This window comes from Epinephelus fuscoguttatus, linkage group LG22 (assembly GCF_011397635.1).
Source record: "Epinephelus fuscoguttatus linkage group LG22, E.fuscoguttatus.final_Chr_v1".
NCBI classification, from domain to species: Eukaryota; Metazoa; Chordata; class Actinopteri; order Perciformes; family Serranidae; genus Epinephelus; species Epinephelus fuscoguttatus.
In genome coordinates, this window is record NC_064773.1 from 17,207,981 (window position 1) to 17,221,617 (window position 13,637).

The following is a 13,637-nucleotide window of genomic DNA, read 5'->3' on the forward strand; positions in this document are numbered from 1 at the left end:
CTATTTAAAAGAAAGAATTTTCTCAGGTTTTTTTTTTGTCTTTATCTGTTTTTAATAGTTGCCTTTCAGTTTATTTTCTTGTCAGCTTTTGCCAATTTCCTGCTCATGTTTACGAAAAAAAAATCAAACCGGTTAATTCAGGTTTCAAAGGTTTAATTATTAATTAATTTACTTCCTTTCTTTGGTATAGATATTCTGGGGTTATCCTTTGGAGGATATTGGATAGGCAAAAATAAACCTGGGGCTTCAGCCTGTCCCTTTTTTGGTTATTGAGTGTGAGAAAATTTTTGTGGAATGATAAATTAGTTTCTCCAGATAAATGTAACCAAAATAATTAATTATTAATTAATTTAAAAAGCTAATAAGATAGATTATTTAATATTGGCTGTTGAATTTAGCATCAGTTTTCCACGATATGCTAAAAAAATTTCTTTATGGGATATGAAAATAGAGAATAAAATATATGATATGACATAATTTAAATAATTATTGATATTTTCAAAAAGCTAATAAGATAAATTATTTAATATGGGCTGTTGAATTTTATCATCAGTTCACGATATGCTAAAAAATTGTTTCACGGGATATGAAAAAAGAGGATAGAAAATATATGACAAAATAATAAATAATAATAATAATAATATAGTATAATATAAATAATTATTAATTTATTCAAAAAGCTAGTAAGATAAATTACCTAATATGGGCTGTTGGATTTTATTTTAATAATTATAATAATAAAAATAATAATAACAATAACTATAATAATAATGATAATAATAATAATAATAATAATAATAATAGAAATTAGATGTTATTTAATTGCGTCTTTATTATGGATTATCATGCACGCGACTCAGCTGGGAGAGACGGGGGGGGGGGCGGTGGGATACGTCTCGGGGGCGCGCGCTCCACCGTGGTGACGTCACGGGAGCGCCCGAGCAGTGGGGAAGCCACCAGTGGTAGAGCTGGCAAAAAGACGGAAAGGAGGGAAAGACAGATAGGCGAGAGACAGACAGGAGACAGGAGACACACAGCACGAGACAGGAGGACAAGCCCCGAAAGAAACAGAGCGTCTGACCTCGGCTGACCGTCAGTGACGTTACCAAACGTCACTTTGAGGTCTGACAGCAGCGGAATAACTGAGGAGGAGATGTGACTGGCCTTTCTTCTTCTTCTCCTCCTCCTCACACGGAGCTAATTTCACAACCGAGGGGCAGCAGTGTGAACACAGCCGCAGTGAGTATTGGAAGTTAGCTGGCAGTCTTTGTGAGTGTGTGCATGTTTTATTACACAGGCCTACGTGTGTGTGTGTGCGTGTGCGTGTGTGTGTGTGTGTGTGTGTTGTAGACATGTTGGCCACTTCTCGGTCAGCCTCACATGTCTGTGTTGACCCGTCGCAGTCACGTCTGTGGACTCAAAAGCAACCCCCGCGATAACATGGTTAAAATTTGATGGCTGCTCTGAGGTGCAGCAGTTTCCAGGTCAGCTGTGAGACCCACAGAGAGGTAGGTCTGTTATATCTCCGCCGGGAGGGGAGCAGTGTCGCTACGTGTGTCGGGCCACACTTGTCATCTTGATACATTTTGTATTGTTACTAGACGACAGTGACTTCCTATTTTTTGCCCAGTAAACCAGTTGCAGCTTGTACAGCCAGAGGCTTCCCCCTGGAATAACGAGCTAATAACACTATGTCTCGTCTCTGTACGTCTTAAATGCGATTATCAGTCTGTTCAGTGTGTTGCAGGCTGCAGAAGTAGTGCTGCTGACAGTCCCTCAAAGCCACATAATTGCTATCATAATCCTGTAATATTCTCCAACAGCGCCAGTTTAGTGACCATATAGCGGCTGTATCTCCTGTGGTGTCACTGATATTCCCTTGGGGACTTTAAGTGTGCCTGTGGGAGTCAATATTAAGTTTCATCTCCCACGGGGACTTTAAGTTGTGCTGTGATAGTCTCAATCAACATCCAGCTGCACAAATACGTGTATTTCTCTTAAAAGTGTGTGTTAATGCAGCCACAGTTGCACAGCAGCCACGTCCTAAGCAACATGTCAAAACATTTCTGCAAAGCCAAATCAATCTGAGCAAAACTTGGACTCGACATATGACCGTGGTTAAATCTGCTGCGTGTGTTTTGCAATGACCCCGGGGGGGGGGGGGGGGAAGGAGAAGCGAGGGGTGGGTATACGAGGGGACGCCGTGATTTCCTTCGTGTTCCGCCCACAGCTCTGTTTCTTTGCACCGCCCCTCCTCCGGGAACACCGAGTCAGGGAACTGAGCCGCTTCCTTCCACTGAGATTGTTGTAAACACTGGACATTTTTAAATGCCCAGGCTCTGCATACCTCAGCCTGCCTTTACGGAAACGTTGCTCCTATACTATTCATACTTTGGGGGGTTTTATTTTGTTGTAGAGTCAGTTTAATAATCTAAATTTAGCATGGCTTGGCTCATAGATATATTTATCTAATGAACCTTGTGCACAGCCTGAGAGCCTCCTGACTCCTCAACATCAAAGGTAAAAACCTTTGGCTTAAAGGGATACTTTGCTGACTTTCAACCAGCTTTGTACTATGACAGTGTGGGTAGTATGTGTAAATGAACTGTGTTGAACTTCTCTCCATGTAACCAGCACGCAGATCTCCCTGCTCATCTTTCAGCTCGCGTCCATTTCCAGTCGATTTTCGCTGGCTCTAGTGCTGTTGCTCGAGCTATGGATTGTTGTTCTGTATTTTTGTATGCCCGCCACCAGCTACACAAAAGAAGCAGACAGAAGAGAGACCTGCCCCTCTTCCTCTTGCAAACTCACATCAAACTGTAGGAAATGCTGATCAAATATAAACCACAATTATGTTACTGTGTTGCTTATTTCTTGCCTGAAAAGATCTCAGAAACACAGTTCAGTAGGGCTGGATGATACGTACAGGCTGACTGGTGACACACGATATATATCTCGGTATTTCTATTAAATGGGCCACGTTTGAGATGTCACACGCTCTTTTATAAAAACAGACTGTGACCAAACTGAAATGCAAAGACAGTGATTTTATTCCATGTTTGAAAATACAAGGTTTGTGGTCATTTCATTCATCTCACAGACTGATTTAGCGCCTCATGTGCAACATATAGACCGATGTCGCACTGTAGACTAATTAACAGATTAAACAGAGTAGCAGCTACGTGTTTCTCTTAGTGTTGCTGGAGAACTTGTGAGTGTGTCAGTGGGGCGGAGCTGTGCGTAGAGTGTGGTATGCGTTATGTAACGCAACTGGACCCTTTATCGATATAAACGGTGTTGTCTAAATTTATATCTTGTGTGAAAATATATTATATATTATACACGGTCATTTTATCGTCCAGCCCTACATTTTGGTGCACTGTTAGGCTGTAATATAAGAATTTGTGAACAGGAAGTGGGCGCCATACTGTTTCCTGCACTGTATAATGGAGGCTGAAAAAACTGAGATAAAAAGGTAAAACTAAGCAGTGCTGATCAAATACGAACCAAGATTCTGCTACTGCGTTGTGTTTCTCTCTCCTTAAATGTCTTCAGAAACATAGTTTAGCTTACTGTTTAACTATAATTCATAATAGGCCGCCATATTGTTTCCTGTGACAAAAAGTAAAGCTCGCATTACGTCACCCACCAGTGTGTTTATTGCAGTTCATTCTGGTAGTTGTAGGTTGAGCAAAAGCAAGTGCCACAAACCTTTTCCTCTGTCTTCTCTGGTCGTGTAGCACCAATTACAAAAGTATTTACGTCTTTCTGCTGCATAGACAGCCCAGTTTGATGAAAAGACCACCTCTCCAGCAATGAAATACTCAAGGGTTTGCAACAACATGAGGAACTTAAGGGAATACTTCACCAGTTTGTAAATCATTAAGTCACTCTGTGTTAACTCAAACTTGTGAAGAAAATATTTTTCTCACATGCCTCCACGGAAAATGGTGAACGTATTGATTGATTAATTGATTGAGGAACACATTTAACAAACTATATTAAAACATCCGTTTACAAACTCTCACACAACTCGTCTGATGTAATCCAAGTCTAGTTTATCCAGTCGTATGCAGTCGAGCAAACATTTTTACTAAAATCCCTAGTGTTTAAAACTGAACCAAAAGTGAAACTTATCAATGCTCTATTCAAACCAAGACTCCAATACTAAGGTTTGTTTTAAGTTAAGGCAAACTTTAATGTCCCAGAGGGGCAATTTGAGACACAGACAGAAGTCAGGAGTGCAAAACAGACAGTACAGTATCCAGTATCACACACTGTCAGGGGTAAATCATGCACATCAGTGGTCACTTCTGGTTAAGATAAGGGATAACACACTGGACAAAGGACGATCTGTAAGGCTTAGTGCTGCGTTTAGGGAGGCAAAACGTCCGCCCCGATGGAGGCATCTGAAACATGGAGGGGATGTTGAGCATCTGAGACACTAGACCAGGCTTTAGATGTGACCCTCAACCTACAGATGGTGTAGGTTATTAAAGGTGACACCAGTGATCTTACAGCACAACTTGACTACTTTGTCCTGCTTATTCTTGTTTTTAAGGCTCAGATTACCAAACCAATGGAAAATGTTAAAAGAAAGAACAGACTTATTAAAGGTGGAATAGAAGATGTTAGTGAACTACTGATCATACGACTGGATAAATGAGACGTGGATTATACTGCAGAGGTTGTGTGAGAGTTTGAAAATGGATGTTTTGATATAGTTTTGTGGTCCCCAATCAACTAGTAAATCAATATGCTTGCAGTTTTCTGTGGAGGCATGTGAGAAAAACGTTTACTTGACAAATTCAAGGTAATATGGAATGACTAACTGATCTACAAATGGTCACTGTGTGGGTGAATTATCCCTTTAATCTCACAAAGACAGTAGCTCTTTCAGATTGCTTTCCAGAACTCATTTTTATCACAAGATCAAAATCTTTGACGCCTTGTATGCTGTTTATTTATTCAACTTGCTTTATCACTTTGCCGGGGGTAGGATTTAGTTCTATCACCTCAAATAGATTGATTTTCAGGGGGTGTTTGATTCACCTTCCCAGCTCACTTCATCCTTATTTAACCTGGCAAGTTGACGGTACGAGCACATTCCTCTTCACAGGACGAGCCTTGGGGGGAGTTTCACTCTCACTTTCTCTTCCATTAACTACTACACACTCCCCGAATTAGTTTTGTGCTTCCCTGCCTTTGTGTTAATTGTCGAGTCTCAACGGTACATTTTCCATATTTGCCATGTAGGCAGCAGCCGAGATTAGATAAGTGCGCCGTGTTTGCATGACATCGGTGTACTTCTTCTGCGGCAGTGTATTCATGTACATGGATGTGTGTGTGTGAGTCACAGTGTGTGTGTGAGTGTCTGATTGTATGCTCGTTTTTGTTTGCCCAGCCTGCATCTCAGATTAATTTCCTGTGGTACACAATAGACTGGAGCTGATGCTATCGGTCTCTTATCAGGGTTGTGCTTTCCAGTGTCTGAACCATATTATATGTCTTATCGCTGATAGGACTGGTGGCACAGAGTGAAGTTACAAGTAACACACACACTCTGGTGAGCCAAAATCTGTATCTTTCCCAGACATCTTCTGCCTGATATTTTCTCCCATGTGTAATTGGGCTGCTCTCTTAATTGAAAAACAAACCCTTGCAGTTTTGGCTATTCCAATATCCTTTTTACCAGATTAGTTGACTTTTCTCTCTCCTCTCTATCTCTGACAAAAAAAGTTTCATTTATGAAGTCTTTTAATTCCACATAAATCCTGTAGAAATGACTATAGATGTGTTGCAATTCAGTTACAACTGCATAAATCAGCACAAAGCTATAATTATGATTTGTCATCAATAACATGCCCAACATGGAGACAATATCTTGTTTCTGTAGGCGGAACAAAGCCAAACCACTAATACTATGCTACTCAAAAGCAAACAGCAGCATTGCATGAGCTACGCATTACGCAGCAGTGCTAAATGGGTCCTAGTGAAATACATCATGAAGCAGTGAGAAGCTGCACTGTGGCTGACCTGTTGCCTTTATTTATCAAACCGCTAAACATGAAATTTTGGACTCTGGGATGTGGAAGAATAAAAAGAAGTAGAAACCATTCACTTTGACTTGTGCGTGCACTTTCTAAAGGGACAGTTCACCCCAAAATTAAACATATATGTGTTTCCCCTGGTGCTGTTTTCAGTCTGGGTTGTGTTGTGGAGTGTTGTAGATAGATGTCTGCCTTCTCTCCAGCATAATAAAACTAGATGACACTCGGCTTGTGGTGTTCAAAGTGCCAAAAAATACATTTGAAAAACTCAACAGCAATGCCTCTTTCCAGAAACCATGACCCTGTTACTCAAGATAATCCACAGACCTTGTTGTGAGACACCTGCCAACCGAATCCCAGCGCAGAAGGAAGCGTGCATCTACTGCTAGCTCACCTAGCACCACTGAGCTAGCCAACATTACAGCTTAGCAGAGGAGCACGCCTTTAAAGTTTACATGCTGTTATGAGCATGAGCCTCTCATCTAGGGCCAAGTATTGTTTAAAAGACTACAATACCAGTAACAATACTAGTGCCCTTAAAATGATACTGATGCCAACAGAGTACCTCGAAACCCATGTTGGTGAATGTTTTGGTGGCACCATGTCAAGCCGAACACATACACTGCATTCGACTTCACCACACCACAGACTGTATGAGTTGTAGTTCTTGTTGCAGGTGTGTTAGCTCTGCACTGGGGACAGTTATGAGAGTCCACCCAGCTGTACACACACAGTGACAGGGCTAACTGTTAGCATCACACGGCTGACGTTACTTAACGGTTATTAACTGGTTTTAAAACAAAGTCACGCATTTTTTTGGTTTCAGTGTGAGTTTGTTGGGACCGTTCATTGGCTAGGTGTTGGATGCCTGCTGCTCCTGCCTATGTTAGCTCGTGCTAACTGTGTAGATGTTGAACTGACTGTTAACAGAGGAGGGCGGCTCCAGAGATGGCAGCAACAGAAAGTGTGTTGATCTGGTGTTAGGAGACGGTCCGGGATCAGACCCCTGGTGCACAAAGGATTGAATACAGGTATTGTCTGACTGGAGACATTTCGATTTTACTTGGTGCTGGGGTCTTACGGTAGATATCTTCAAGGTATTGGATGCATACATCCTTCTGCACGGTAATATGATTGGCAAGTGTAGTTGCCGGTGAAGATTCTCAGTCATCCAGGTCATGGTAATCGTAACTGCTATAGCGTAGGCAACTGGACTTGCTTGCGTTTCTTGAAGACATTGGCAAGTGTAGTTCAGTAAAAAATAAAACATTCCTACATGAAACTTCTCACAACAAGGTCTGTGATTTATCTTGAGTAACCGGGTCATGATTTCTGGAAAGTGACATTGCTGTTGAGTGTTTTTTAAATGTATTTATGGTGCTTGGAGCACCACAAACTGAGTGCCATCTAGGTCCATTATGCTGGAGAGAAGGTAGACATCTCTGCTGCCGATTCTGCAACTTGTGCCAAAACAATTTAGACTGGTTAATTGCACTACAGGTAAGAGGAAATATATCTAAGTCTGATGTTGGGGGTGAACTGCCAGCTCATTTCTTGCAACTTTAAAAACACTCTTAAAATTCCGATAACTCAAGAGGTCTCTAAAGTTGTTAAGAGTAGATCGTAGATTACAGAAACAGAAGAGAGCACAGATCTGAGATATTTTTGCATGTGACTATAAAAAATAATGCAGTCAAATAATGCAGATAATAAACAGAACCACTCTCATGCATCTTCATTGTCTGCATGTGGCATTTTGGTACTAAATTCTTCATATGATTTATCTGATGTAACTCATACACCAGCAGAGTTTCATTACTGCTCCAGTTTATTTTCGTTTCTGTGTCAGCTAGTTTCTTATTTATTTATACCTATGTCGTTATTAATTTAACATGGTAACGGCCACCAGAGATGTTCACACCAATAAATTCTTTAAAGATTAAAATGACATCATGGTTTTGCAGGAAAAAAAACATGTAATACTTAGAAGTTAATTAAATAAATACTGGCCCTGGACGACACATGAGCTGCTACACAGTCTTGCTTTTATGTTGTATTTACTATGAAGTAATAGTAATGCTATTTGGGTTGAAATAATCCACCTCACTCTTACGCTCTGTAGACAAACAATTGGATTTGCAGAGAGACAATGTTATTATCGTCGCGATAAAGCAGCTGTGAAGGTTAAAAGAGCTGACTCTGGTGAGCGGCGGGTCATCCCCTTAAATCTTCAGACAGATTAGGTGCAGAGCGAGTACGGCGCTCCCCTTCAGCTGGGCTGTCGAGTTGGCTTTCAGTGAGATGTGTTACCCCAGACAGCACCAGCGAGTCCTTTCCAGCCCCATCATATCACAGCGAGCCTGACAGGAACAGAGCGTAATGGCGAATAATAATATTCAAGATGAGTGTAATGTGTTTTCATGAGCCCCGATCCCCAGGCGAGACACGAACTTTGTAAAAATCGGCTCCCACGCTGAAACACCAGCCGGCTAAGTATAGGTTGAGTGGTGTGTGTGTGTGCGTTGCATTGTGCAGTGTGACAGATGGATGTGTGGTTGTCACATAAATAGAACATGCTGAACACCTTCAGGAATGCTGATGGAGAAAGAGACAGGCAGTGAGAGGAAGTGAAAGCATCAGGGAGACAAGTGAGAGTCAGGAGGCAAAGGAGGGATTAGAGGTAGTAAATGGATGCATTAACAGGCTTCTGTTTGCGAAAAGTTTACCATATTAACGTCAGGTGACAATATGTCTATCTAAGATTTGAGTTGCTTCTTTATCGGTTGCCGTGTTGTGAAATTGACTCCAAATTCGAAGTCTGTTCTTTCCTGTTCCTGCACATACTGATCATCCACAAAAGTACAAGTACAGTACGTGGCACTCAACCACGCAGACTTTCTTGGTATCCCAGTGTGATATTCTAGGATTTAGCGAGGCCTAAGACAACATCGTGTGTGTGAGGAAGGAGTGTGTGGAGGAAAGATGAGACATACAGCATGGCTTTTAGTTACCAGGGCGTTGTGTGTGCTGGCGTTTCCTGTTGAGTGTTTTGTAGACGTGAAGGGGATGTGGTTATTTTGGTTCTTAAGTTCACTCCAGGGCCTGAATCAGGATACGTTCCAGTAGGTATTGTGGTTGTAGTCGGGCATTTTGTGATTGGATGTTTATAGTATAATATGAGCAGTGGGAGCAATGCTGTATTTGAAGTTAATTGTAATTATATATTCTCCAGTCAGATTTTGACTAATAATCCTGATTTTGCAACAGGCATATTAGCTTGTGAAGACTGAGTGGAGCTAAAATTACTAATCAATTACTTGGTTGACAGAATATACTGCGAATATTTGCTGATTTTCTTAGTCCTCTATGATATGAAAGTTTGGGTAGGCAGATTAGTTTGGGCCAGAAATCCTATAATAAACACCATATTGAAATTCAAGTCCTCTTTTTGGCTCTGTTTTCAGGCTGTGACTGGAGATTTTGGCCAATAATGGGTCATTTCAGAGAGAGAGGGCATTCCTATTGGCTATTCTTCAAATGCAGATGTGCGTGCATGTCCCTTCAGTTAAACCGTAATTCAATGGCAGAGAATCCTGCAGAGAAAGTTGCTACTCAAGCATTGACCACAACTGCCTACGCTGCAAAGCAACCCAAAAAAGGAAGACTAACTTATCAAAAAGAGAGTCTAAAAAGAGTACTGGCAAAACATTTCAGAGATGGACCGAAAATAATAGTTTAGCCTTTTGCCAACCAGAGGCAAAGGCTCACAGCTGCAGCTTCAAGTTCATATTTATGAAGCTAACATTAGCTAGATCCTCAAATCACAGTGTTTCCTCTGCCTCACTCCCTGCCGCTTTAGACCACCTCATTGACAGGAGTGCGTACAGCAGCTCTGGAGACGGCCCCTGGTCAGCAGCACCTGAAGCAGCCAGAATCCAGCCAATGTAAACCCCGGAGAGACCTGATTCCTCACCAGATCAATAAACTTTCTGTTGCTGCCATTACACAGGTTAGTCCCCCCCACGGCACTGCCAGCCAACAGCCCACTGTGTACATGGCGCTGGGGGAGGGGTTTGTGCTGTCTGAATTTGAGCCACTACAGCTGCAGTCTCCTCAAGCTGCTGGCAGCTCTCCTTTCGGGAAAGCAGTCCACAGCGGCAGGTAGCAAAGTGCAGGGACTTTGGGGTCGCTAATGTTAGTCGCTAGTCTCATTTGTGGTCTAGTAAACAGAGAGAGTGTGGGAGAGTGGGGCTAGGGGTGCAGAGTGAAAGAGCATGCGTACGCCTGTGGTCGTTTGGTTGGAGGGGCTTAGGACAGAGAGGATAGAGGAAATCGATTTTTAAATTCTGCCTTTTCGAGATTTCTGCCTATGTCATCTTTTACTGAATATCTTTGGGCCTTGGACCGTTGGACAAAACAAGACATACATGATGTTATCTTGGACTTGGTGTGGTTATTTTGTCATTAAAAGATTAATTGAGAAAACAATCTGAAGATTAATCCATAACGTAAATAAACACTTGCTGCAGCTCTTTTTATGGTCACAACTGCCCTAACATTGTTAACCAGGATATCCTTTGCACAGTGGCACGTCCAAAAAAGTCTTAACTCAAGGGCTTGGCATACTGCAATTAGTGTTATGTTCATTGCTGATTGATCTGCAGATTATTTTCAGGATGAATCAATTAGCAGTTTGTACTGAAATACATTAGAAAACAGTGAGAACAACCTTTTATTATATCCTATATATACATGACTTCATCAAATTCCTCATTTGGTCCAACCAACATTTCAAACTAAGGAAACTAAGGAAAGCAACAAATCGTCACACTTGAGAACCAGGAAATATCATATTTTGGGCTTGAACATTTACTGAGAACTATTAATAGATTAGCAAAATAGTTGTCAGTTAATCTTCTGTCAATCTACTAATTGATTAATTAACCAATCATTGCAGCTCTACTTTAAACTGCAGCATATTCCGTCTGCTGATTAAGACTGTGTAATGGGTTTGAGAGCTCTGAAAAAAAGCTAGTAAGTGTACCTGGGGTGAAGATTTTTTTTTTGTGAAACTACTGTTTCCAAGATGAAAGGTGAACTTTGATGAACTCTCAGTGTAGCGCTGTTCAACAGATGTTTCTTACGGCAGCGCTGCATTGCTTTCTCACATTCGTGTGAAAGGGCAAGAGGGATGGTAAGCCTGCTGCTGACAGATGGGTCTTGGACGGTCATATGCTCGTGCTCTCTCAATCTTGTGGTGCCAGCTGTGTTACAAGTGTCTTTTATTTGTGTGCTTGTTTACAGTGGCGTTCGCCAGAGTGGTAGGCTCATGTGAAATTACAAACTCAAGGTTATTATTGTTTTCATTTGCCGTCCGAGCCCGAGTCTGAAGCCACCACAAATAAATCCCCAACCTGCGGGACACACTGGCGGTTTATTCATGTGACCCTTAGACTTGAACTGTAGAAAACACAACATGGTGTGTGTTGTGGTTTCCATGAGGGCCTGAAGCCAATAAAAATAAAAATAAAAAGAAATGTGTGTTTAGCTGTGTGACAGAGTGGTGCCCATTGCATGCTGGGATAGGCTCCAGCTCCCCGCAACCCCAAACAAGGTAAGCAGTTCAGAAGTGGAAGGATATGTGTATTTATTGTCCTGTACCTCCTTCACATGAAATCAGCGACCAAGGAAAATAACGTTACGGCTAAAATTGTGATACCTGGATTGTTGCTGCCTAACAGTTGGACTCTGGGAGCTTGTGGATCTCCACCATGAAAACAGTTGTTTCCACAGCCAAGTCCGAGGTGCTTTTGAGCAATACTCTTAACCTTCCAACCACCCAGTGTCCAACATATAGAAGCAGAGAGCCATTTGTGTGTCAAATAAATGCTTAAATAAAGGCTCATACATCGTCTGCATGTTTTGTGTTATAGGGGGAATTGGGACATGAGCATATACATTATGTACAGGTCAGCAGGTCTGGAGGGGAGGAGGAGGAAAGCCCTAAACACACACACACACACACACACACACACACACACACACACACACACACACACACACACACACACACACATTCTCTGTCTCTGCTATCTCATTGGCCTCAAGTGAAGCATTTGATGTGTGTGTTGTTAGTGACATGATCACTCAAGGCCACTGAGCCAGTGTGCATGTGTGTTCATCTGTGAATGTGGTGACTATTCCCATGTTTGTCTTCATGTGTCGACTGATTTATCTGTATGTGTGTATTTAGATTGACTGATTGTGTAGATCTGCACATGTGCACAGTTTTCACTCATGCATGTTGTAAGTGCATTAAGCGAATGTAAGTGTGTGTGTGTGTGGGTGTGTGGTTGTGCTAAAGGCAGGGTCCTGGCCTGTTTCTCTCCAGGTGTGTGTTTTTGGCCTTAGGGGAGACACAGCAGATGGTTCCTCTTTGCATTTGAGTGTGTGTGTGTAGCTGTAACTGACTGGTTGTCAGTAATATCTCTTTGGCCAAAGATCTAAGCCTAGCAGAACATCAGTTGGAAAAATACACTACTGTCAGGCTGTCAAAGGCCCGGGACGGGACGCGAAGTAGGGGTGCAGGAAACATTAAAAGGGGCCGACTCTGCTTTAGTCACAGACATTCATCGGCTCCAGCTCTGATCGGCATTGATGGGAACACCCGGATGAACATGCTTGCTTCAGCTTTGTTACAGACAAGATGCAATGACGCGCCACCACAAAATACCGTCCGTCTCAACCCAACTAGCATTCAAGCATCAATCCAAATTAGTCCCTGATCGCACAGAAAGCGTTTTAGCAGCTTGAGGCGGCTCTTTGTAATTGCTTTTAATGAGAATGAAGCTTTTTACTTGCGTTTTTTGTGTTGGACGTGCCTTGCGTTTCTTCACGCTAGGCACCTGGCGTTTTTGCCGGAGAGCTCTGAACTCCTCATGTTGAAAAAAGCGTGGAAAAGCGTGGAAATGTGGAAAAGCGCCTCACGTCAATTCTTTTTTCATCATCTTTCCCCCAATTTTCCAGTCAGATCTTTTTAGAGGCGGGCCTTCTGTGGTGGTCACAACAACAGGTTTACAGTTGGTAAACAATGGAGGAGAAACTAGTGGTAGCAGTTGCTGGATACCCAGAGCGATACGGCCCGACACTAGACAGCAGGGTGTCAAACTGCCCCCGAGTCATCCTAAAATACACCTAGAAACGTCCATCATGGAGGTGAAGCTCCTGGACGAACTGGTGGGGCTCCCTGTGATCCACCCTCTTTTTTAGGGTCTCATGGACCCACACAGATCTCTGTTTCCCTGTGACCAACAAACAATTTACTGACAACCTCTCAGCCTCAACCAGAGCGACAGCAGGTACCCTCTGCCTCAACATTTTAGGAACTAGATACTGATTACTGTGAAAAAACAAAAAAACAGATTGATTGCATGGGAAGGTTAGCGTAAGGACGTGATGGGGTGGTTGCCTGGCAACAATAAAAAGGAGCAGCAACCGATTTTCTTACGAGTGGCATTCAATTAAAAAAAAAGGCAGTGCAACCCAACCTGCGAAACACTTTCAGTGTGATCAGAGCCTTAGTCTGCA

The 13,637-nt window shown here is 42.3% G+C and overlaps 1 protein-coding gene across 4 annotated transcripts in view; it reads left to right on the forward strand.

Annotated features, from left to right (window-relative positions):
• The first annotated feature begins 930 nt into the window (after window positions 1-930).
• LOC125882781 (ELKS/Rab6-interacting/CAST family member 1-like) overlaps window positions 931-13,637 on the forward strand; it is a 215,688-nt gene continuing 202,981 nt past the window's right edge. For all 4 annotated transcript variants that reach the window (XR_007448411.1, XR_007448412.1, XM_049566635.1 and 1 more), the window contains exon 1: window positions 931-1,239. The gene's annotated coding sequence lies outside the window, so the exon portion shown is untranslated. The remainder of the gene's footprint in view (window positions 1,240-13,637) is intronic.